The sequence below is a fragment of the Chiloscyllium plagiosum genome, unplaced genomic scaffold (genome assembly GCF_037043375.1).
Source record: "Chiloscyllium plagiosum isolate Xiang-an unplaced genomic scaffold, Cpla_swu_hap1 HiC_scaffold_29, whole genome shotgun sequence".
In the NCBI taxonomy this organism is placed as follows: domain Eukaryota; kingdom Metazoa; phylum Chordata; class Chondrichthyes; order Orectolobiformes; family Hemiscylliidae; genus Chiloscyllium; species Chiloscyllium plagiosum.
The window spans coordinates 74300384-74323841 of NW_028270167.1; positions in this window are offsets into that span (position 1 = coordinate 74300384).

The window sequence follows — 23458 nt, forward strand, 5'->3', positions numbered from 1 at the left end:
GGTCAATAAGAACATCTCTCGATCTCAGGCCTAAACTGGTAATCCTTCATAACATAATGCCTTCATCCCAAGGCCGAGTAAAGATAAGCATCTTTGTAATGTTTGAAAACAATTTCACTTTTTTTCAGTTGTGGGGATCATAACTTCAAACTTTACGTCAGATGTGGTCTCCGCAATGCCTTCTCCGATGCAGGGAAACATCCTAATTTCAAACCCGATACCCATTGCATGAAACAGCATCATTCCGTTTCCCTTCCAAATCAATTGATGCATCTTCACAGTAACTTGATGTGATTCATCTACTAAGACACACAAATCCCTGTATACCACCAAGTTCTGCATTCTCTCTCCATTTAAATTATTTACTGCTGTTTTGTTATTTCCCCAAAACACAAAGTTCCAGTCACCCATATTGTACTGCTTTTTTTTGCTGCAGGTTTACTCACTGCCCTCCCCTGTCTGTATCCCATGGCAGATGCTCTGCCTCCACTTGACACCTTTTGACTGTTTGTCCTGGTGTATGAACAAACTCAGCTCCAGTCCATTCAGCCCCTTCATCCAAGGCATAAACCTAGATTATAAACTGTTGATAAGCTCACACTGATCCCTGAGGAATTACACTAGTTACAGCTTTCCAAGCTGAAACATATCTCTTCTCTGTATTTCTAGCTAGTTAGTCAGGGCTTCCCTGTTCCTGTGTAGCTGCCCAGAAAGGTTGTATGGCCTCACCCTGTGCGATGTAACTTAGTCTATTCCTGTGTAACTCCATTGAGAGGCAGAATGGTATCCTCCTGTCTCATTATAACACATCTGACTGGCTGAAAGGGGCCTAGCTCTCGCTCTCTGTAACAGCTTCCATGGGAAAATGGGAGGGGAGGACCACATGTGGGATAAGAGCAGCACTTGGCCATTCGGCCCCTCCAGCCTGCTGCTCAGTTTAGAAACATCATGGCTGGCCTGACTGTAGCTGAACACCCCTTTCCTGTCTGTTCTCAGTAAACATTGACTCTGTGTCCCATCAAAGATCAGTCAAGATCAGCCTTGAGTATATTCAATGACCCAGTCTTCACTGTTCCATGAGGATGACAGCGCCACAGATCGCACATTCCGAAGGAGAACAGAACAACGTTATCTCAAATGTGAATGGGATACCCTTTAATTTTAAAGTGTGTTAATCTCACAGTAGGTCGCCCCCATTCTGAGAAATAACAGCACAACAAATGTGAACAGACGTAGACCAATCAGCTCCTCAAACCTATCCCACAATCGCATTGACTGTTCAGTAAAGTATTTATCAAACTCAGCCTCCATTGCACACTCCAAAAATATTCCTTTCATCTGAAGGCCACACAGCATAGGAAATTGAAATAAGATCATTAGGCCCATCAGCTCTACTTTGCTGTTCAGACCTGCCTGACATGTTTCTTAACACAATTCCCCTACATTCTCAATGTAACTCTGGATGCATGTTTTAATCAAAAAATATCTATCTCTGTAATAAAGTCATGACTGTACCTGTGTCTCAATATGGGTATGTGTTTGTGTGTGCGTCTGTTTCTCTGTTTATCTGTTTAATAGCAGGATACAGGGTGGTGGAAGAGGGTTATGTGTGCGTGTTTTGTGTATATATGTTTAATGCAGGACACGGGGTGGTGATGGAGAGTTATGTGTGTGTGTTCCTGTGTATAACTGTTTAACGGCAGGAGACAGGTTGGTGGTGGAGGGTTTGTGTGTGTTTTATTGTGCAAATCAGTTTAATGGCAGGTGACAGGGTGGTGGTGGAGGGTTGTGCGTGTGTGTTTCGGTGTATGTCTGTTTTATGGCAGGAGACATGGTGGAGGTGGTGGGTTGTTTTCAAACTGGAAACCTTGAACCAGGTGTGATTCACAAGAAAAAGTGTTGGATCCTCTTTTGTTTGACATTTATATCAATGACTTGGATGAGAATTGTGGAAGACATGATTAGCAAATTTACAGATGACATCAAGATTGGTTGTATCACGGACAACGTTTACTTAACAATATACAGTCAGTGATTATAACGATACCTTGATCAATTGAATATGTGAATTGTAGACCTTTACAGCAGGGAAGCAGTCCTTTCGACTCATCCAAGTCGACCAGATATTCTGGATTAATCTTGTCCCATTTTCCAACATTTGTCCCACATCCCTCTGAACCATTCCTATTCATATACCCATGCCTTTTAAATGTTGTAATTGCACCATCCTCCACAACCTCCTCTGGCAACTCATTTCATACAGACACTACGCTTTGCGTGAAAGAGTTCACTCTAGGTCTCTCTTCAATCTTTCTCTTCCCACCTTAAACCTATGCCCATTAGTTTTGGTCTTCCCATCTCTGGGAGATAGACCTTGACTATTTACCCCTCCCATGATTGTATAAACCTCCAGAAGGTATAAATGCGACTCCAATCAACACGAACGGTTCTGTTTTCAGTCATCCTGGGCCTAAATTCTGAAATTCAATAATGACACATCTTCTTTATCCATCAAGTCACAATATAAAAATCATTTTAATCCAACTTGTTCAGACATATGATGAAATATCTCTGTCGGATTTGAACCTAGAGCTTTTAGGCTCAGAGGTAGGGGCACTACCACTACTCAACAAGAGCCTCGAAAGCTGCAACGTGATTGTCCTGCGTGCTTGTTCATCAGCCTGTTCTGACATGCTGTGACACACCTCCACAACAGGCAGGACATGTATCTAGAATATCTGATCCAGAAATTGTGACATTAAAACAGGTTCATGGACTGAAATCAAATCCAGAACTCTGATATAAGGTCAGGGGCGTTTCCCATTACACAAGACTTAAACCATGCCCAGAATTTGCGTCATATTTTAAGTGTCAGCTTTCAGCTCTGCATGCATTTATTAAGTTCTGATTAACTTGACTGAAAGATACAGGCAACAGTTCTCATTGTTAAACAAATAAAATGTATTAGACTCAACTACAGGATGATAATTCATGCTCTCTGCTATCGACATAAACTATGAACATCTTGAATTGCTTGGCTATGATTTTCAGCTTAAATGGTGATTATCTGTAGTCTGCAATATTATGGAAAGAAATCGTACAGGCACGTCTGAAGTACCTCAAATAGATATCAATACCGAACACCAGAGATGAGGAAAGAGCCCAATTTCATAGAGTCATAGAGTCATAGAGATGTACAGCATGGAAACAAACACTTTGATCCAACCCGTCCATGCCGACCAGATATCCCAACCCAAACTAGTCCCAACTGCCAGCAGCCGGCCCATACCCCTCCATGCACTTTCTATACATATACCCATCCAAATTCCGCTTAAATGTTGCAATTATACCAGCCTCCACCACTTCCTCTGGCAGCTGATTCCATACACGTACCACCCTCTGCGTGAAAAGGTTGTCCCTTAGGTCTCTTTTATATCTTTCCACTCTCACCATAAACCTATGCCCTCTCGTTCTGGACCCTGCGACCCCAGGGATAAGACTTTGTCTATTTTTCCTATCCATGCCCCTCATAATTTGTAAGCCTGTACAAGATCTCCCCTCAGCCTCCGACTCTCCAGGGAAAACTGCCCCAGCCTGTTCAGCCTATCTCTGTAGCTCAGATCCTCCAACCCTGGCAACATCCTTGTAAATCTTTTCTGAACACTTTCAAGTTTCACAACATCTTTCCATTATGAAGGAGACCAGAATTGCAAGCAATATTCCAACAGTGGCCGAACAATGTCCTGTACAGCCGCAACATGACCTCCCAACTCCTGTACTCAATACTCTGACCAATAAAGGAAAGCATACCAAACGTCTTCTTCACTATCCTATCTACCTGCGACTCCACTTTCAATGAGCTATGAACCTGAACTGCAAGGTTTCTTAGTTCAGCAACACTCCCTAGGACCTTACCATTGAGTGTATAAGTCCTGCTAAGATTTGCTTTCCCAAAATTCAGCACCTCACATTTATGTGAATTAAACTCCATTTGCCACTTCTCAGCCCATTGGCCCATCTGGTACAGACCCTGTGTAATCTGAGGTAACCCTCTTCGCTGTCCACTACACCTCAAATTTCTGGCCAAAAAACACTGGTCACTATTTCCAACCTCAGGCATGTGGTTTCCGTCGTCCTAAACTCATTAAGTGATACAAGGCAACGGTTTACTTTCCAACCTCTCCTTACCCATTCTTCCCTCTGCCCGCACGAGGCAAACCAAGCTCTGGGTCTTTGGGAAACTAAGATTGGTGTCTGTAGGACTTCTGGTGAAGGGAGGGCCTTTTAAATCTGAAGGGGGAGGTTGAGGGAGCATTAAAAACACTCACTGGGCTGAGGCATGGCAGATGGAGTTTAACTTGGAAAAATCTGAGGTATTGTATTTTTGTTCAACAAACCAAGGGATTTGATTATACAATTAATTTTAGTGTGTTGTTAGAGTTATAGAACACAGTGATCCAAGAATGTAGGTATACGTTTTTGAAGGTTGGGGCACATATAGACAGGGTGCTTTGGGTTACTTCATTGCTCAGGTCATTGACTTTAAAAGTTGGGATTGCTGAGATTGTGCCAGATATTGATAAAGCCTCTTCCGTTGTACTGTGTGCAGTGCTGTTATAGGAAGGATATTATCAAGCTGAAGAGTGTTCAGAGGAGATTTCCCAGAATGTTGCCAGCATCACCTCATCTTCTGCCTCAGGAGCCTACAAACACACGGCATGAACATTGGATTCACTGATTTACAAATCTCCCCTCACCCACCCAGATCCCAGATCCAAACCTCTGAATCATATCCGCCCTCTCGAGGGAACCTACCCGTCCATCTTCCTTCCCACCTATCCACTTCACACTCTCCACCGACCTATCACTATCACCTCCTACCTTCGTCCACGTAGCGCCTACCTTTCCCCTAGCCTCACCCCCACCAGCCTCTTTCCCCCTTCACACTTCTGAGGAAGGGTCCTGTCTGAAATGTTGACTGTCTTGCTCCTCGGATGCTGCCTGACCTGTAATGCATTTTCCACGGCCACATTTTATCAACACTAAATTCTCAAGCATCTGCAGTCACGATTGTCTCTTAGGTACAATTCCCGGCTAACATAATGCCGTCTGTCTGCTTTAACCCCACGTTGTCTTAGGAACATTTTTTTCTTCAGATCATGGACTATCAAAGTTCCCTCATACTGATACTGTAATATCTGAGCAGTAGTTGTAGGATATATGTTTCCATTTATAAACAGAGAAGCATGTTGATGTTTCGATAAACCTCCTGGATTGCTCCCATATACAAGGCAGATTGAATGGTAACACTCAATTGATCTACCAACCCCAACATTTGTTCCCTCAGTCATCCTCACATATCCCATCCAGAATATGTAAATTTTAATCTTTGTTGTGTTTTAATAAAACAGTATTGAACTGTATTCCATGTGTTACCCCAAAGTATGAGCGAGAGGATCACTGACAGCACTAACAGGGATCAGCAGCTCCAGAGACAGGGGGAGAAGAGTTCAGAATCTGAGAACATTAGACTGGAATGTTCCAACAACGGACAGGAGTATATCCTCAGGTCGTTACTAGCTTTCCCTGCCTTGGATATCAATAGCATCAGGGATCCAGGATATCCTTTGAATTATTCAAGGTGGTTACTATCCCATCCTCACGATAGTTGATGTTCCTAGTAAGTCAATCTAACTGTTCATTCTAGCAGATTAAACTGAATTGCTGTACATATTATTTAAAATATGAAAAGTTGAAAGTCAACATTTTCAGTTCCAATCAAACATTTCATTCGTTAGAAATAATAACTTGTAAATTACTATTTACAAATTACTCACCAATATGCGGGCAGGAAATAGACTGTTCTAAAACTCCATAATCCTTCTAGCCCTGCACAGATGCACATTTCCATAACCTTCCCATTCACTAATCCTGTCCGATACCACCAACACGGTACCCCAGTCTCTTCCTCAGCCTCATTGCAATTTCTGAGTAAACCATCATTTGTGACTTTGTTAAAACCGGATTCACCTGTTTCAAGACTCTTCTGACTACATATCAATTACAAAATAATTGCATTTGAGATGTTTCTCTTGTTCTCTGCGCAGACTCTGTCAGACGGGAAGATAGTGCATGGTTCTCAAGTCATTCACTCACAAACTAGAGTTGATATCTCATGAAGGTAATTGGTGCCATTGAAATGAAACCATCATCATTATTTATAAAAAGCCTATCTGCTTATCTCATGTCCTTGAGGCGGCAATGATCATCCTCCCTCGTCAGGTGTATGTGTGACTGCAAACCCACAGCAATGTCGTTTATCCTTTATGATCCTGTGGAACAGCTGAACCAGCCACTCAGTTCAAAATCAGCATAACATGCTGGCCTGATCATGGCTGCACACATCCTGTGAGGGAAGAACGAAAGGAAAGATAACTCCCTACCTCTGCCTGTTTACCATATTTCTACAGCTCATTCCCATTCAGGTAGGTGACCATTCCTTGTTTCAAGGGAATTTTTTTTTGTCTCTCCCCGAGAATGATGTTCATCTCCATTAGCATCTCTGGTGCTGGCTTTATTGATGCTGACATACAGATGTAAGGAACTTCTAAATTCCACATCATTCCCAGTGCATAGAGAGGAAATACGGTTTTTATAGAACAAAAAAGAAACGGAGGTGTCTAAGTGAGGAAAATTAGTTATTGTGATCAACCCTGAGAGTGTTGTTGAGGCAGTCTTTGCGATATTATGAACTGGTTTTCTCTCCCTTATAAAGAATGAACGCTTGCCGCAGATACAGTGTAACGAAGTATCACCAGACTAATCCCTGGTCTGATGTTACCAATGAGGAGTGAGTGAAGATTAATCTGTAGCGCTGTGAGAGAATGAGAAGTGATTGTATTGAACCTTGATGGGAAGCGACAGTCACTAATGATGTTCTGAGCAGACACTGATCCGGTCATTAAATTCCATGGCTTCCATTTAACTCGGGTTACATGATAGTCGAAAGTTTAAGAGCCTCTGAGAATATTCCCCTCACACCACACTACTCCCCATGCCGATTGAGAAAGACTGAGGGTCAGCCTTTGAATAAACTATCCATATATTAAAACAGTTCATTTGGTGTGTGATGCTCCACTGAACGTCATGTAATGCTTAATCCTGACAGCAGCCACAATACCTTCATTCAAAAACAGTTAGCTATTCCTACCAGCTTCTTACCTTGATGGAGAACATGGGCCTGTGTTCTCGGAGATGGAAAATGCCTCCTTGAGACTTGGCACAAAACGTCTGGCTTCCTTCCTCACTGCCAGTAAACCACGTTAAAGTATTATATGCACCACAGGCAACGGAGTCACGAGGAACATCGTGGAGACTTCTACGTGCATTCTTGGGTTTGTCATGTTGGAGCATCAATGACACCCTCCTATTCCAGTATAAGTGTCTCGAGGGGCTGAATAGCCTCCACCTCGTCCCATGAAACAGGTTCAAGCGACTGAATGAGCTCTGCTGTTCCTGTTTCACAGTTCGATGTACTAACTGGACCCCTCCTCTTCCTATGGAACAGCCAGGAGAATTGAATGTGTTGTCACTCGTCCTGTTCAGTTGTTGCGATGGGCTGAATGGCTTCCACATATCCGTGTGTAACCAGCTTGAGATGCTGAATGAGCTAATCTTTTAACTGTTGAAATGTGTAGTGCCTGGCCGTGCTGTTACATGAATGTTACTTTAACAGCACAAACCGGAATGCTGTCCGGGTCTTGCTGCACATGGACATAAACAGGTTCAGGAGCTGGGGAGGGGACAAAATGGCGTCGGGGTGCTGGGGTGGGGGTGCAGACATTGATGAAGCAGCTGAAAATGTCTGTGCTGAGGAAACTACCCTGAGGATATCCTGAAGAGATGTCCCAGGACTGAGAGGATGTCGGCCACCGACCACAAGCATCTGCCTTTGTGCTCTGAAAGACCCCAAGCAGTGGGCAGGTTACACATGATTCCCATTAAGCTCAAATAAGTAGATGGTCCCGATGACATCCTCTGTCAAAAACTGCCTTGATATGAAGGCCATTCACTCTTTTCTGGGCCCCTGTGTTCCGTTCTGTTTCATATCAATAGGTGACGGTGTAGGTATGGGGAGAGATTTGCTCTCACAGAGGGTAATGAACGTGAGGAATTATCTGGTCGAGAAAGCTAGGAGAGCTACATCACTGAACGTATTTAAAGAGGAGGTAGATGGATTTTTGACTGTCAGAGACCTGAGGAGTGTGAAGAATTGGGAATTAAAGAGGTGTTAATGCTAACGGTAGATCAGCCATGATCACATACAATAGCATGATCGTCCAAATTGACTGATCCTATTCCTTATGTTCTCATATTCTGTAATTACAACATTAATGATTGCAATTTTCCTGAACGTTCTGTTAATGAATTTTGCAGTCAGCGAGAAAAAGTATTTTGTGAGTCATCTCTGAGTGAGGTATGGATGCTGTATTCACAGTGAATCTGGGTGTACACCATAACCAACAAATGAAGCACAATTTGCAGAGAGGAGGCACTGTGTAAAGAGACCAGAGGCATCTTTCGAACCCATCCTCGATTTCCCAAGAACATTTTCCAAACCACTCCAAACTGTCTGTGACAGTCTTGAGGGACTGAATGAGATCCTGTGTTACTGTGGACCATGTATTTGGAGAAAGTGAGGACTACCGATGCTGGAGATCAGAGCTGAAAAATATGTTGCTGGAAAAGCGCAGCAGGTCAGGCAGCATCAAAGTAGCAGGAGCATGTATTTGGAGCAAGTTGCCCTCATCTGCGCCAGTGCAGGAGGTTTGATGGTCTGAGTAGATCATAGGAACATAGGACTGAGGAGCAGGCGTTGTTCATTAGACACTTTGTCACTGCAACTCCAGGTGTAAGATCTTAGCTGATCTGATTGTGATCTCAGCAGCACTTTTCTGTCTGTAAACCATTTCCTACATTCACTTGTCTGTCGAATGTTTGAATACAACACAACTTTGAATAAGTGCAAACATCCAAGCACCACAAAAGTCTGAGAAAGTGAATTTCCACTCGAACAGCACTTTGAGAATTTCCCATTCGTGCTCCAAACAATGTTGGAGGATCACTGTTTCCTTTTCCAATCCCATTCCTCCACTGGTTACAACAAATTTTAAATGGAACCAGCTTAGGGATATGACCAATGGCATTGGTCTCAGACTGGGTCATTTTCGATAAAAATATGAGATACAGGAATTTGAACTCATAACAAATGGTAAAATAATAGTGTCCCAAATTTTATTCTGCCTTTGAAGTTATTCTACTCACACAAGCTGTTGGTATTGGAATTTCTTTCTGGAACAGTAGGATTAGGCTGAATTCCCTTTGCTTCGGGCTGTGGAGAGATTTCAATGAATCCTTGTCAGGAGTCCTTCATAAGTGGTAAACATAAATCGGGGATTTTCTGGTCTCACACTTTGCTATCGGGCGGAACAAAGTAAGAGAGAGGGATCAATCGGCTGCTCCTTCTTAGCTTTCGAACATTATTTCTTCCACTCTGTGTTGAACCGTTCAATAATGTCAACCGAACATCAAACTGGGCCATTTACAATCTCCATGAACATTCTCTGGAAAAGATTATAATGGGCTATATGCAGGTGCATCATCGCTGTTATTGTACATAGTGGCTTTCATTAGCAAACAAACGTCCCCGTTTTATAACTTGACATGTTTATATACATCTGCGTAATTTGTAAATATTGGTCTGTGTCTTCATAATACGTGCGTTAATATCAATACATCTTATGCTAAAATCTATTCTCTAGATTTAGTCTCCTTAACAAGAGAAAACGTACATCCAGCTGATAGACTTTCCAGAACGTCATGTATGGCTCAATAAAATTTCTCATCCAAGATCGAAACTGATAATTCCCAGAACGAAAGGCCTTCATTCCAGGAATGAGTAAAGGGAAACAGCTTTGAAAATCTTCTAAAAGAATTATATCCTTTTTTTAGTTTAGTGGACCAAAATTGCACATAATGTTTTAGATGTGGTCTCAGCAATTCCCTAAGCCAGAAACAGCATCATTCCACTTACCTTCTAAATAACTTGCTGCATCTGCAGAATGACGTCATATGATTCATGTATCAGGAACATGGAAACTGCCTATATCACAGAGTTCTGCAATCTTTCCCCATTTAAACTGACTACCATCGTTTTAACTTTCCTTCCAAAATAGACAACTCACATTATGTTATTTCTGCTGAGGTCTTGTTCATTAACTTTCCCTGTCTGTATCACAATGCAGACTCACTAACTTCATTTGACGACATATTGAATGACCATCTTGGGTTACGAGCTAATTGGGCTTGAACCCCTGTAGTTCCCTTCTTCCAGACATTTGATACAGATTATTGCTCATTGATGACCCCACAGTGATCTCTGAGGCACTCCATCAGTTACGGTCTTGCAACCTGAAAATGAACATGTATCTCTACTCTATTTTCTGTTCACGACAGCTTCCTTGTTCCTATGCATCAGTCAAGCGGGTTGAATGGCCTCCTCCTGGGCTGTGTAATGTACTCAACGAGCTGAATTACTTCATTCTATATTCATGTGTAACTCCTACGAGGTGCAGAATGGTCTCCTCCCGTCTCAATTTAACAATTCTGTCTGACACAATGGGGTAGTCCCCTACCCTGTACCAGCATCAAGGTGTGGACAGAGAACAACACATGGGGTAGGGGCAGCAATATATCTCTGTAACAGCCTCGAGGGTGGATTGAGAGAACAACTAATGGAGTAGGAACAGTGGTATATCTCTGTAATAGCGTCGAAGGTGGATTGAGAGAACAGCAGATGGGGTCGGGCAGCCGTTTCCCTCTGTAACAACCTCGAAGGTGGATTGAGAGAACAACAGATGGGGTAGGGGCAGTAGTTGGCCATTTGGCGCTTCCAGTCAGAATGCTCATGGCTGATCCGAGTGTGTCTGACCATCCGTCTCCTGTCTATTCCCAATAAACATTGACTTTCCTGTCCAGCAAAGATCAGTCGAGCTGAACCTTGAATATCTTCAATAACCAAGTCGTTACTGCTCCCTGAGGATGAAAACATCACAGAGAGCACACTACTATTTCATTGCGGGACCCGTTATTTTAAACTGTGTTAACCCAACATCAACTCACCACCATTTTTCAGAATAGACAGACACCATTCCGCACTCCAAACCTGTCCCACATTCCCACTGTCTCTTTCCGATCAAATACTTATCAAATCCAGCCTCTGCTGCTGTCTCAGAAAGAGAATACCTGATAGCATCACACCACACAAGAATTAGAAAAGGAGCAGAATTAGGCTATTCGACCCAAAGTGTCTGATATGCCGTTCAATAATTTCTTATTTGTTCCTCAACATCATTCTTTTGCCTTTTGCCCCTTATAAATAAAAAAAAACTGATCTATTTGTGCCTTAATGAGACGAGTGTCTGTGTGTGTCCATCTGCTTGTTATATGAGTATTTGTTTGCCTACGTCTGCCTGTGTATCTGCCTGTGTTTGTTTCTATTGTGTGTGACTTTATATGTTTTTGTGTGCTTCTATGTGTGTGTATGCTTTTCTCCTTGTTCACATTGTACATGTTAGTATATTGGGGTATTTACCAATATTTCTATGTAATTCTATGCCTGCATCTCTGTGCAGTGAGGTATCTCTTTTTTTTGAGAGTGAGAAAACTGACACTGGAACTGCCAGTGGGCTTAAAGTGAGAATTGCCCTTTGCTGATCATTGTTCCTTATTCGGTTGGTGGGACGTAGATATTTCAGAATCTCCACACAAGTCATCCCGGTCCTCTTTGTCTCCTCCCAAGGTCCTCCCCACATGGCATGGGGAGGGGAGAGGGAACAGAAGTCAGGCACCCCACCACCTGGGATGGCCTTTTTCTGTCCTGTTCCAGGCTTATTCTTCTGGATTGGGAGAAAGTGAGGGAGGGTGTGAGGGTGGCCCTGCTGTTAGTGCTTGTACAGGTGGGTGCCATGATGAGGAGTCCTGAGTGAGTCAGTTTACAGTGTTATATCCACGTCGTGTTATTAGTGTGGAGGCTATTGCATAAGTGACGGAGAAAATGAGGGAAGAAAGGTGCTGAATTCAATAGTGAGAGTGTTAGTGCCTGATGCTTATTTGGAGATAGAGCTTGAGCCTTGTTCGGGGGTAGGTGCTATAACAGATATACAGTGAGTGTGAGGAAGCAGACAGAATACATTGACACTTATTCTGGCAGAGCAGCGTAGATTATTGATGCTTATGCTTTATTGTTGAACATTTATTCAGATCATCCCAGCGTCGAGATGAGCCTCGTCGAATGTCTTGTCCATGTCGATCAATAACGACACGGACCATGTCCCTCAGCTTTCACGGAATCAGTTTAGGTAGAGCTTACAAATAGCAAGGAGAAGCAAACATTGATGTTTTATGTATCTAAACCAAAACAGTAGCAGAAAATCTGAACATCATGTGCTCTGGAAATTACACATGCAAGTCTTGTGAATGCTGCAGTCTTATTGGATGGTCTCAAGTTGTATCTAAACTGCGTTAACTAAATGACTGCTCATGCTGTGAAAAATAAATTCCATAAGTGTATATAAGGTGGGTTGAAATGTATGTTGTGAACCAAATTGGAGAGCAGGTTATTTCGGAATTGATGTTGTGTGGTACAAAAGACTAATTACTAATCTTACTCTGAAGCAGCTTTTGAGGAATAGTGACTTTAATGAGGGGCATTTTACATGGCGTCCGCATGTAAGAAAAAGGCCACACTATCGAATGTGTGAACATTCTGGTCAAATATCATGGAAGTCTGGAGGTTAGAGGGTCAAGCTCGCTCCAGTAAATTGGGAAAGTACAATATAACATTCACTGGGAGACAAGCAATGGTTGTTCGAGTCATAGAGTACTAGAGCACGGACACAGGTCCTTCAGCTCAAAGTGGTCCATTCTGAACAAAACGTCCACTCACACCAACCCATTTCATTGCCATTGCCCTGTATCCTTCTAATCCTTTCCTATCCATGTATTTGTACAAATGCTTTTTAAGTGTTGTTAATGTATCCACCTCAACCACTTCCCCTGGCAGCTCATTCCATATGCATACCAAGATGTGTGTAAAAATCATTGCTCGTCAGTTTCCCTTTTATTCTTACCTCCTGACCTTAAACCGATGCCCTCTAGTCCGTGATTGCTGCCCAACCCTGGGAAGAAAGTACTGGGTGCATTTACTCCATCCATGCCTCCTGTGACTTTTTAAGCGTCCATAAGATCCCCCTCAGTCTCATATACTCTAAAGTAAAAAGTTCTAGCTTGTCCAACCTCTCCCCATAACGCAGACCATTAAGATCTTGGCAACATCCTTGTAAATTTCCTCTGCACTCTTTCCAGTTTACTAACATCCTTCCTATAGCAAAGTGAACAAAACTGATCATGACGCTTCAAATAATGCCATACCAGCGTCCTGTATAACTGCAACGTAACTCCTTAACTTCAATACTCAGTGCTCTGACTGATGAAGGCCAGTGTATTAAAGCCTTCTTCACTGCCCTGTCTACCTGTGAATCAACTTTCAGAGCACCGTGCACCTGAACTCCAAGGTCCCTCTGCTCCACTACATTCCTGAAGGCCCCACCATTCACCATGAAACTCCAACCTTAACTCGACTTTCTAAACAGCAAGTACTTACACCGATCTGTATTAAACTGCATTTTCCATTTCTCAGTCCACTTCTCCAGCTGATCAAGGGACTGCTGAAATTTCTGAAATTCCTGACAACCTTCCCCACTCTCCATAATGCTGCCTATTTTAGTGTCGTCATCAAACTTGCAAATCATGACTGTGCATTCTCATCTAGATCATAGATGTATGTAATATGTTTATATATATATATATATATATATATATATATATATATACATACACACACATATTACATACATCTATGACCTAGATGAGAGAATATAAATATCATATACACACATATATATAGAAATAAACAATGTCCCCAGCACCAACCCCTGAGGTATTCCACTATTCACAGGCCTCCAGTCCGACAAGCATCCTTCCTATATTACCCTCTGCTTCCTACCACCAAGCCAATTGTGTATCTAATATACCAGTTCCCCCGGATTCCAGGCGATCAAACATTCCAGAGTAGCTGATCTTCTGCAACCGTATCAAAGGCTTTACTTAAATCTATATAGGCTATGGACACCATTCTGCCCTCATCACTGTTCCTCGTCACTTTATCAAAGCACTGTAACAAGGTTGAGATCCATGATCTCTCTTGAACAAAAGCCTTGCTGACGGCTGCTAATCAAACCCTGTCTTTCAAGTGCATGGACAGAGGAACCACGATTGTCCAAATATCAATTATCCGAAATTTGGATTATCCAAAGAGGACCTCAAGGTCTTGATAGAAACATTGTGTCTTTCAACCCTGATTGGTTCTTTTGTTTGCAGGTAAAATGATTTTTTAAAACAACTTGTCTTACTAAAATGCTGCCAAGTACAGTCCAAAAGACTGATCTCCCACCTTCTCTCTCTCTCTCCCACCCCACACTTTCCCTGGAGTTCTACACAGAGGTTTACCCGAAAACCCCCTTCCCCAGATAACTGGGCCAACATCATCCTGTACACAGCAAAGGTGGAACTTTTCAAAACACGCGCGCGTGTGTGTGTGTGTGTGCTATTTGAAGACTTACCCCACAAAGACAGCAGCAACAGCAGTCCTGTTGATGTACAGTCGCCTGCCCTGGGGGAGGCGGATGGGGGCGCGGACGGGAGTTCGAAGGTGAGTGGGGATGGTTGGGGGTGTGGGGTTTGGGAGTGCAGGATTGGGGGCGCAGGGTTAGAGGTGTGCGGGGATGTGGATGGGGTTTGGACGATGGGTGGGGATGGTTGGGTGTGCGGGGTTAGCGGACAGATGTTGGTGTTTAGATTAGATTAGATTAGATTACTTACAGTCTGGAAACAGGCCCTTCGGGCCAACAAGTCCACACCGCCCCGCCGAAGCGCAACCCACCCATACCCGACATTTACCCCTTACCTAACACTACGGGCAATTTAGCATGGCCAATTCACCTGACCTGCACATCTTTGGACTGTGGGAGGAAACCGGAGCACCCGGAGGAAACCCACGCAGACACGGGGAGAACGTGCAAACTCCACACAGTCAGTCGCCTGAGGCGGGAATTGAACCCGGGTCTCCGGCGCTGTGAGGCAGCAGTGCTAACCACTGTGCCACCGTGCCGCCACCGTGTTGCAGGGTTAGGAACGGGCATGGGCAGACGGGTGTGGCGTTGGACAGGGTTATGGGCTGATGGGGAGCAGGATTGGTGTGGGAGCAGTCAGGGTTGGGGCGGGCGTGGGCAGGCGGTGGCACGGAGTGGGAGGGGATTAGGATGTGGGCGGGCGGGTGGGGCTGTGGAATCAGGCGGTTTGGGGGTGTGTGGCGGCAGACAGGGGCGTGGGGTGGGCGTGGACAGGGTTCGGGGTGGGCGGGGCACATATGGGGCAAGGTGGGAGTGGCCAGGGCGGGGTGGGAGCAGACGTGGCGTGGGGTCTCGCGCGCCGATTGCTTTTGCCTTGTCTTCTGAACGGGGAGCAGACTTCACAGAAAACTCCAAGCCCCAAAGTAGATCAATTAACCAAATAATCAATTATCTGAATGAAATAGTGCTCCGTCCATCTCAATTGGATAATCGAGGTTACTCTGTATATCTTATCTCAGAATCTTCTCAAATAATTACCTAGTACAGATGTTAATTCTACAAGTTTATAGCTCCCAGGTTTATCTTTGTAGTCCTCTTTGAATAAGGGCAGAGCATTCGCTATCCTCCAGTCCACCGGGACCTCACCAGTTGGGCAGCGAAGTTGGAAAGTACCAACCAGGGCTCCCGTAATTTCTTCTCTGTCCTCCTGCAGAGTTCCTGGACTGGATCAGGAGATTTATAGAAGTACTGCCAAGTCTTAAAATGCATCATTTTCTTGAACTTAAAAACACCAAAGAGTGAGCAAGTGACTTAATGGTGGTAAACGTAACAAATTAACGATTATATTAATCATAGGAAGCGACTGCAGAAGAATTCCAGAAATTGTGGAAACCTGAGAATTCTCAGAAATTGATGATCCAGAATAGGAGGGCCATGAAACTGAAAAGGAAATCTAAAAGCGAACATGCATGCTAACAAACAGGAACACAAAGACTGCATCAATCTACTATTTATATTTCAAAGGAAACAAAATAGAAGCAATGTCAAATGTGGAAATTTGTAATCGGGAGAGTAGAGTTTATTGTGGAGAACAAGGAAATGGCCAAGAAAATAACCAGTTACTTTGTATCTGTCTTCATGGAGGAGGATCCAGAAATTCACCCAGAAAACCAAGTGATCGGATGGAGCTTATGGAACTAAAGACATAAAGTCAATTTATATCAGTGACAGGGTAGTACTTGACAATGTAACTAAATTGAGCTTTGCTAAGTCTGACAAAACAGATTTACTTTGCATCAAAATGTCAGAAATAAGGCACCAATATAAGTATTATATATGTTCCAAGCATATTAGATGAATGGAAGGGTTCCAAGCAAATATTTGTGATTCGGAGGAGTTGTTGTTGGATTGGGGTCGACAAAGTTAAAAATCACACAACTCTAGGTTATAGTCCAACAAGTTTAATTGAAGGCACAAGCTTTCAAAGTGCACAGCCACCTGATGAAGAAGCAGCACTTCGAAACTTAGTACGAGCGAATAAACCTTTTGGACTGTAAGCTGGTTTTGTGTGATTTTTAACTTTATCGTTTATTGTTGTCATAAATTATGGAGATGAGAGCGTGGAGGAAAGAGTTGGCCGGGTGGTTGGCAGTGAGGAGGAAGGCCTTTTGTTGCAGGAAGATACAAATGGAATGGTCAGAAGTGCAGATCGATGGCAGATGAAATGCAACCCTGATAAATATGAGTTGATGCACTTTGGAAACAGGAACCAGGCAGGGGAGGACTAAATGAATGGCAGCACACTAGGAATCTCAGACCGCGCTTTTCCTCACATGCCTGAATGTAACTGGACAGGTTAATAGTCGAGATAAAAAGGCTTAGAAGTCGTAGACATAGATTATAAGAGTTATACAGTGGCTTGTTACCCGCAAGATGGTATGCAGTGTGCAGTTCTGGATACCACATCATGAAAGGATGTCATTACACTGAGAGGGTGGGGTTTGGTGGGGATTCACCAGGATGTTCCCTGGGAACGACCATATCAGCTATGGAGATACGCTGGGTAAACTCGGGTTGTTTACTTTGGAGCGGAGGAGGCTGAGGCGACGTGATTCAGAAGGATAAGGTTACGAGGGGCATAGACAGAGTGGATAGACAGCAGCTGTTCCTTTTAGTCAAGAACAAGGGAACAAGTGAACTGCTTGAGGTTTACAGAGAATTTAAAGATATTTTGTCACCCAGAGGATGTTGGGGTCCAGAAGAGAGAGAATGGTTGTTACGGGTAACTCCACGACAATTACAAAGTACTTGGACGAGTATTTGCAGTGTCGTAACAAGCCTGGTACTGGGCCTCATGTCAGAAAGTGGAACTAATGTAGATCGTGCTCTTTTTGGACAATACAGAGTCTGTGTTTCTGTGATTGTATGATTGTGGAATGCTCATCATTAAACTGTTTAAGACAGGAATTGATGCTTTTCTGCAGAGTATATCAATGAGAGTTGTACAGTGAACTGTAATAGCTTCTAAATATATGCCAATGTGAAAGGTAAGATAAAGCAATTGTGGCCTCGTACAGTCTGAAACTAGAGAACGGAGAATGGAGATCAGGGAAATGGCAGAACTATGTAGCAACTACTTCATTCTGTCTTCACAGAAGATTACAAAGCAAAAAAAAAAAAATCCCAGCAATACCATGAAACGTTAGTCTGGTGAGAAAAAGAGAATAGAATGAAATTGGCAACTAAACCGTTCTAGAGAAAGTATTGAAACTGAACATAATGGGCATAGACAAAGTCAACATAGATTTATGAAATGGGAATCATATTTGAGAAAGTGCATTTTAGCAAAACTATGGAGAAGCTATCAATGTATTACGATTGGATTTTCAGAAAGATTTTTGATAAAGCCTATTGTGCAAATTTGAATCCTCTGGGACTCGGGCTAATATATGGTCATAGATTTAGAATGGGAGAGCTGGCAGTAAACAGTGAGTAGGAATAAAACAGTTTTTTTTTTAATGGAAGGCTTGGAGGATATAGCAAGGATTAGGGTTTGGGACCCAGCTATTCCCAATACACAAAATATCTTTGGTTGAGGGGCTCAAAAGCAATATTCCTAGGTCTGCTGATGGCATTAAACGATGTTGTATTGTGAGTGGGTGAACAGGATGTAAAAAAAAGTCCAACTCGATTGAGACAACTGGAGCGACTGGGAAAAAGTGAGGACTGCCGATGCTGGACATCAGAGCTGAAAAATGTCTTGCTGGAAAAGCGCAGCAAGTCAGGCAGCATCCATTGAGCAGGATAATCGACGTTTCAGGAATCAGCCCGTCTTCAGGGCTTATTCCCAAAACTACGATTCTCCTGCTCCTTGGATACTGCCTGACCTGCTGCGCTTTTCCAGCAACACATTTTGCAACTGGAGTGACTGGGCAACTATGTGACCGATGGAGAGCAATGGGGGTGGGTGGGGAGATGTGATTTTGTGCACTTTGTTGGGAACAATAGAATGCCAGCCTATCAATTCAAAATGGATTGATTGAAAAATGTTGATCTATAAAGGAACTTTAGCTGCATTTTTGTTTCCTTCTGCGCAGACCTGTGAATATCATGCAGGGCTGTGAGTTCTAAAACCAGAAGTCAATACTGGGAATGGCACTGACACACTGACCAGTGTGCATAGACCCACCAAATGGGTAACTGTAACATTGAAAAGGATTTGGATCTTCTTGTACACCAGTCACTGAAAGCAATATTGCAGGAATAGAAAGTATTTTGGAAGAAAAATGGTGCGTTGACCTTCACTTCAGGCGTATTTGAGTACAGCAGTACGGGTGTCTTACTGCAGCTGTACAGGCCCTCGGCGAGACCCTATCTCGATCATTATTGTGTGCAGTTTTGATCTCCTTACCTAATAAAGTACAACCCCGACAATAAAGGACAAATCTGACAACATGATTTTCTACAACACGGTGTTCCACTGGAATATAACTGCAGTGTTATTGGAGAAAAACCTGGAATGATATCTGATCCTCGATCTTCACACCATAATCCTGCTCTCTGTCTATCCCTTTAAATTCCAGAAATCCTCATTTACATTCAGTGTCTTGGATTCCACAGCCTTATGTGCGAAAGAATTCAACAGGTTCACCAGTCTCTGAGTGAAGATATTTATTCTCATCTCAATGCAGAGTTGGCCTGTCTGTACCTAATGTTGTGGACCCTTGTTTTTTGATGTCCCAGTCAGGGGAATTATCATCCCTGCTTCCAATCTGTCTCACCCTGTCAGAATTTTAAATATTTCACTGAGATCACCACTCATTTTCCGAAACCCCATGGAATACAGGCACAATCGTCCCAAACTCTGCTCCCACAACAAGCCTGTCTTCCCAGAGATCAGCCTGGTCATCCTTCACTGCTCTCCCTCAATGTCAGATTTGTCCTTTATTGGTAATTGGACAGATTGTAGTTATTCCCCTCTTCAGGGATTGGATATAGTTGAGTAATGTTCCACATTGACAGGGAGATGTCAGAGTTGGAGCTGGAATGAAACAGCTTCACCAGGGACACGGCTTGTTGTGCAGCACAAGTCTTCGGTCCTATTGCAGGAATGGGGTCAGGACCCATTGCCTTTGTCGTATCTACGGTGTTCAGCTGTTTCTTCATGTCACGTGCAGCGAATCGAATCGATTAAAGACTGGCATCTGTGATTCTGTGGGCATCATGATGAGGGTGAGGTGGATCATCCACTCAACACTTCTGGCTGAGGATGGTGCAGACATGACATCCTTATCTTTTACACTGATGTATAGGATTGTTCCATTATTTAGGATGGAGGTACTTGTGGAGTCCTCTCCTCCAGTAAGTGGTTTATTAGTCCATTGACATTTATAATTGGATGTTGCAGGAATGCAAAGCTTAGATCTGATCCGTTGGTCTTGAGATAATTTTGCCCTCTCCATCAGATGTTAGTCCTGCTATTTGGAATGTAACCGGTCAAGTACCACAGCTTTAATGGTTTGTCATCAGGTTTAGGTACACATGGTTCTGACTCTGGCATGTTCACCCACGCTCCTTACTGAACCTTGGATCAGCTTGATGGTAGATTGAGAGATTATCCCAGGGAAAAAGTTACAGAATGTGATTAAACACAATTCTGCTGCTGCTGCTGTGATTTACATCATCGCATAAATGCCCAGTTTGAGCTGCAATATCTGTAATTCAATTCTACTGACTGTTTCCCAATTCACACCGAGACCCATTCACCCATCAGCACTGTACTCAGTGATCTACTCTGGTGTCTGCTGTGGTAACATTTCCATTTTCATATTCTCATTCTGTTAGGATTTCTCCATGGTGTCACACCTCCAATTTGTTACATTTCTTAAACTCTTTAACATATTCATCTAAATCTTTTCCATTCCCGCAATGATATCTTCTATATTTAAAATGGATGTGTATCCCTCTGTTTCTCTCCCTGACCATGATGAAGAGCTCTGCAGTGCCTGTGATGCAGCCTTATGCACCTTCAGAGCCAATGAATCTGTGCACCTGGTGTTATTGTTCAATTCCCTGGTACACAGCGCTCGGTATTGGACTGGGCTTTTGAGCACCTTTGACAGACATCTGTGGAACCTGTTCAATAACAGATGTAACTGAAGAAAGTAAGCAGGTCTGGCAGCGTTTTGTGGAATGAAAGCAGAGTTCATCTTTCGGGTCCAGTGGCCCATCTACAAAGCTCCCAGTTTCTCCAGAAATATTTGTGTTTTTATTTCCAGTCTCCATAATTGTTCGTTTATTTGAAAATTTTGTGCTGTGCCTATTCAAACCTGGAGAAACTCAGCATGTCTGGCAGAATCTGCAGAGGTAGAGAAACCGAGTTAGTTTATCAAGTCCAGTGTGACACTTCTTCAGAACGGAAAAGGATTGGAAAATGGGATTTTAATCCCTTGACAGAGGTGGGCGAGCGGGTGGTAAAAGATAAATGGGCTTTTAGCAGTGGTGATTAGATTAGATTAATCCCCAACAAGTCCATACCGACCCTCTGAAAAGTAACCCACCCAGACCCATTTCCCTCTGACCAATGGATCTAACACTATGGGCACTTCAGCAGGGCCAATTCACCTGCCCTGCACATCTTTGGACTGTGGGAGGAAACCGGAGCACCCGGAGGAAACCCACGCAGACACGGGGAGAACATGCAAACTCCACACACACAGTCGCCCGAGGCTGGAAATAAGCCCGCGTCCCTGGCACTGTGAGGCAGCAGTGCTAACCACTCAGCCCACCATGTCGGCCTCCAACTGTGTGGAGACTGTTTTGAAACAGGACAAGTGACTGGGGGTGCAGTTGGTGCGGCAGCACGGGAGATAGGTCAGTCACAGCATAAGGCCCTGTCCACGGTGTCACGGTGGCACAGTAGTTAGCACTGCTGCCTCACAGCACCAGAAACCTGGGTTCAATTCCCGACTCAGGCGACTGTGTGGAGTTTGCACATTCTCCCCGTGTCTGCGTGGGTTTCCTCCGGGTGCTCCGGTTTCCTCCCACAGTCCAAAGATGTGCACGTCAGGTGAATTGGCCATGCTAAATTGCCTGTAGTGTTAGGTAAAGGGGTAAATGTAGGGGAATGGGTGGGTTACGCTTCGGCGGGTCGGTGTGGACTTGTTGGGCCGAAGGGCCTGTTTCCACACTGTAAGTAATCTAATCTAAAGTTTACCACCGTAGTTCGGCGATTCCTGGTTTGAAGGAAAAGTGCTCACGTCAGAGGCCGCCCACTGGAAAGTGGCATCATCAAGCAGAAACATCAGAGACGGAGAAACTGCGAGAAAGGAGTCAGCCTCCGCTGATCGTGTATTCAGCAACATGCAGAAGTTCCCGCTGAGTGATTGAAACGAACCAGACATTAAATGGAGAAGCTCTGTCTCACATCTGATCTGAAGTGTGATGTGGATAGAGACCCAGAGGAAGGTCAGTGGGTATACATGAGCAGACATTCAAGCAGATATTCCATATGTTCAGCAATTATTTTGTTTCTGTTCAAAAAGTACTTGAAAAGGAGATGAACCACCCATGGTTGACTAAACTCTCAAGGATACCATTCAATCACAAATTGATGAGCATTGATATCGTGCCAGATTTAGGATGGTTATTTCAGGGACTACTGGCAGATGCTAAGCATGAATTTCAACTGTGCTTCCTGAATTACTCACAGCAACTCCTGCCATTGTTGCTCCATCCTCTTCCCTGCTCGTCTCCCCTTCCTGATTTCAGGTTCTCCCCTTCCAATTGCAGAGCACATTCTCTCACATTATGGTCCCTACCCATTTCACCTGAAGCTCTTTGATCCAGTCTACCTTCCCTGAACTATCTTCAAGCTGCGTTTTGTGCTGCCACTTTGCCTCTGGTCTCAATGTGGCTAGGCCTCTCCATTCATGCTGTTTTACATCTCCCACTCACATCTCATTCTGGAAAGTTTCCTTCTTGGAGTAAACCTTATTGAAAACAGCTCTCCTCCTTTGCCCTGAATTCACATTGAGATCCAAAATCCAAAATAATATATTCAGCCTTCATTTCACTCTGCTAAAGGTAACTGCATGCTGACCGTGTGGTATAAGAATTCCCTTTGTTACATAGATCTGGCCAGAGATACGTTTTCACTGTAGAAACCATCACCCCCTTTAGACAAAGGAATTTATGTGTTTGACTTCTTTTTCGAACTAGTAAGAGTTTCCTGCTGCCTTAGTATTATAACATGGAGAAAAACAAATCACAGTATGAGGTTTGGGCTGAGTGTTGTTTACCTGTCATTTTTAATATTATTTCGAATTTGCAGTGCTTATCTTTAAATGTTTGTTCTTGAAGTTAGTATCAGATGGAGTGTCGGAGGTTGAGGGGTGACATTATAGAAGCTTATAAAGTCATGAGAGGTATGGGTAGTGTGAATAGACAAGGTATTTTTTCATAGGAAAGGGAAGTTCATACATGGAGGACATAGCTTTAAGGTGAAAGGGGGAAGATTTAAAATGGACCAAAGGGCAGGGCTTTCATGCAGAAGTTGGTGTGTATATGGAATGAGCTTCCAGAGGGAGAATGGCAGATACAAGTACAATTGTAAAATTTCAAAGATATTTTAACAAACATACGAATGGGAAACATTTAGAGGCATATAGGACAAGTGCAAGCAGATGGGGCTAACTTCGTTTGAAAAA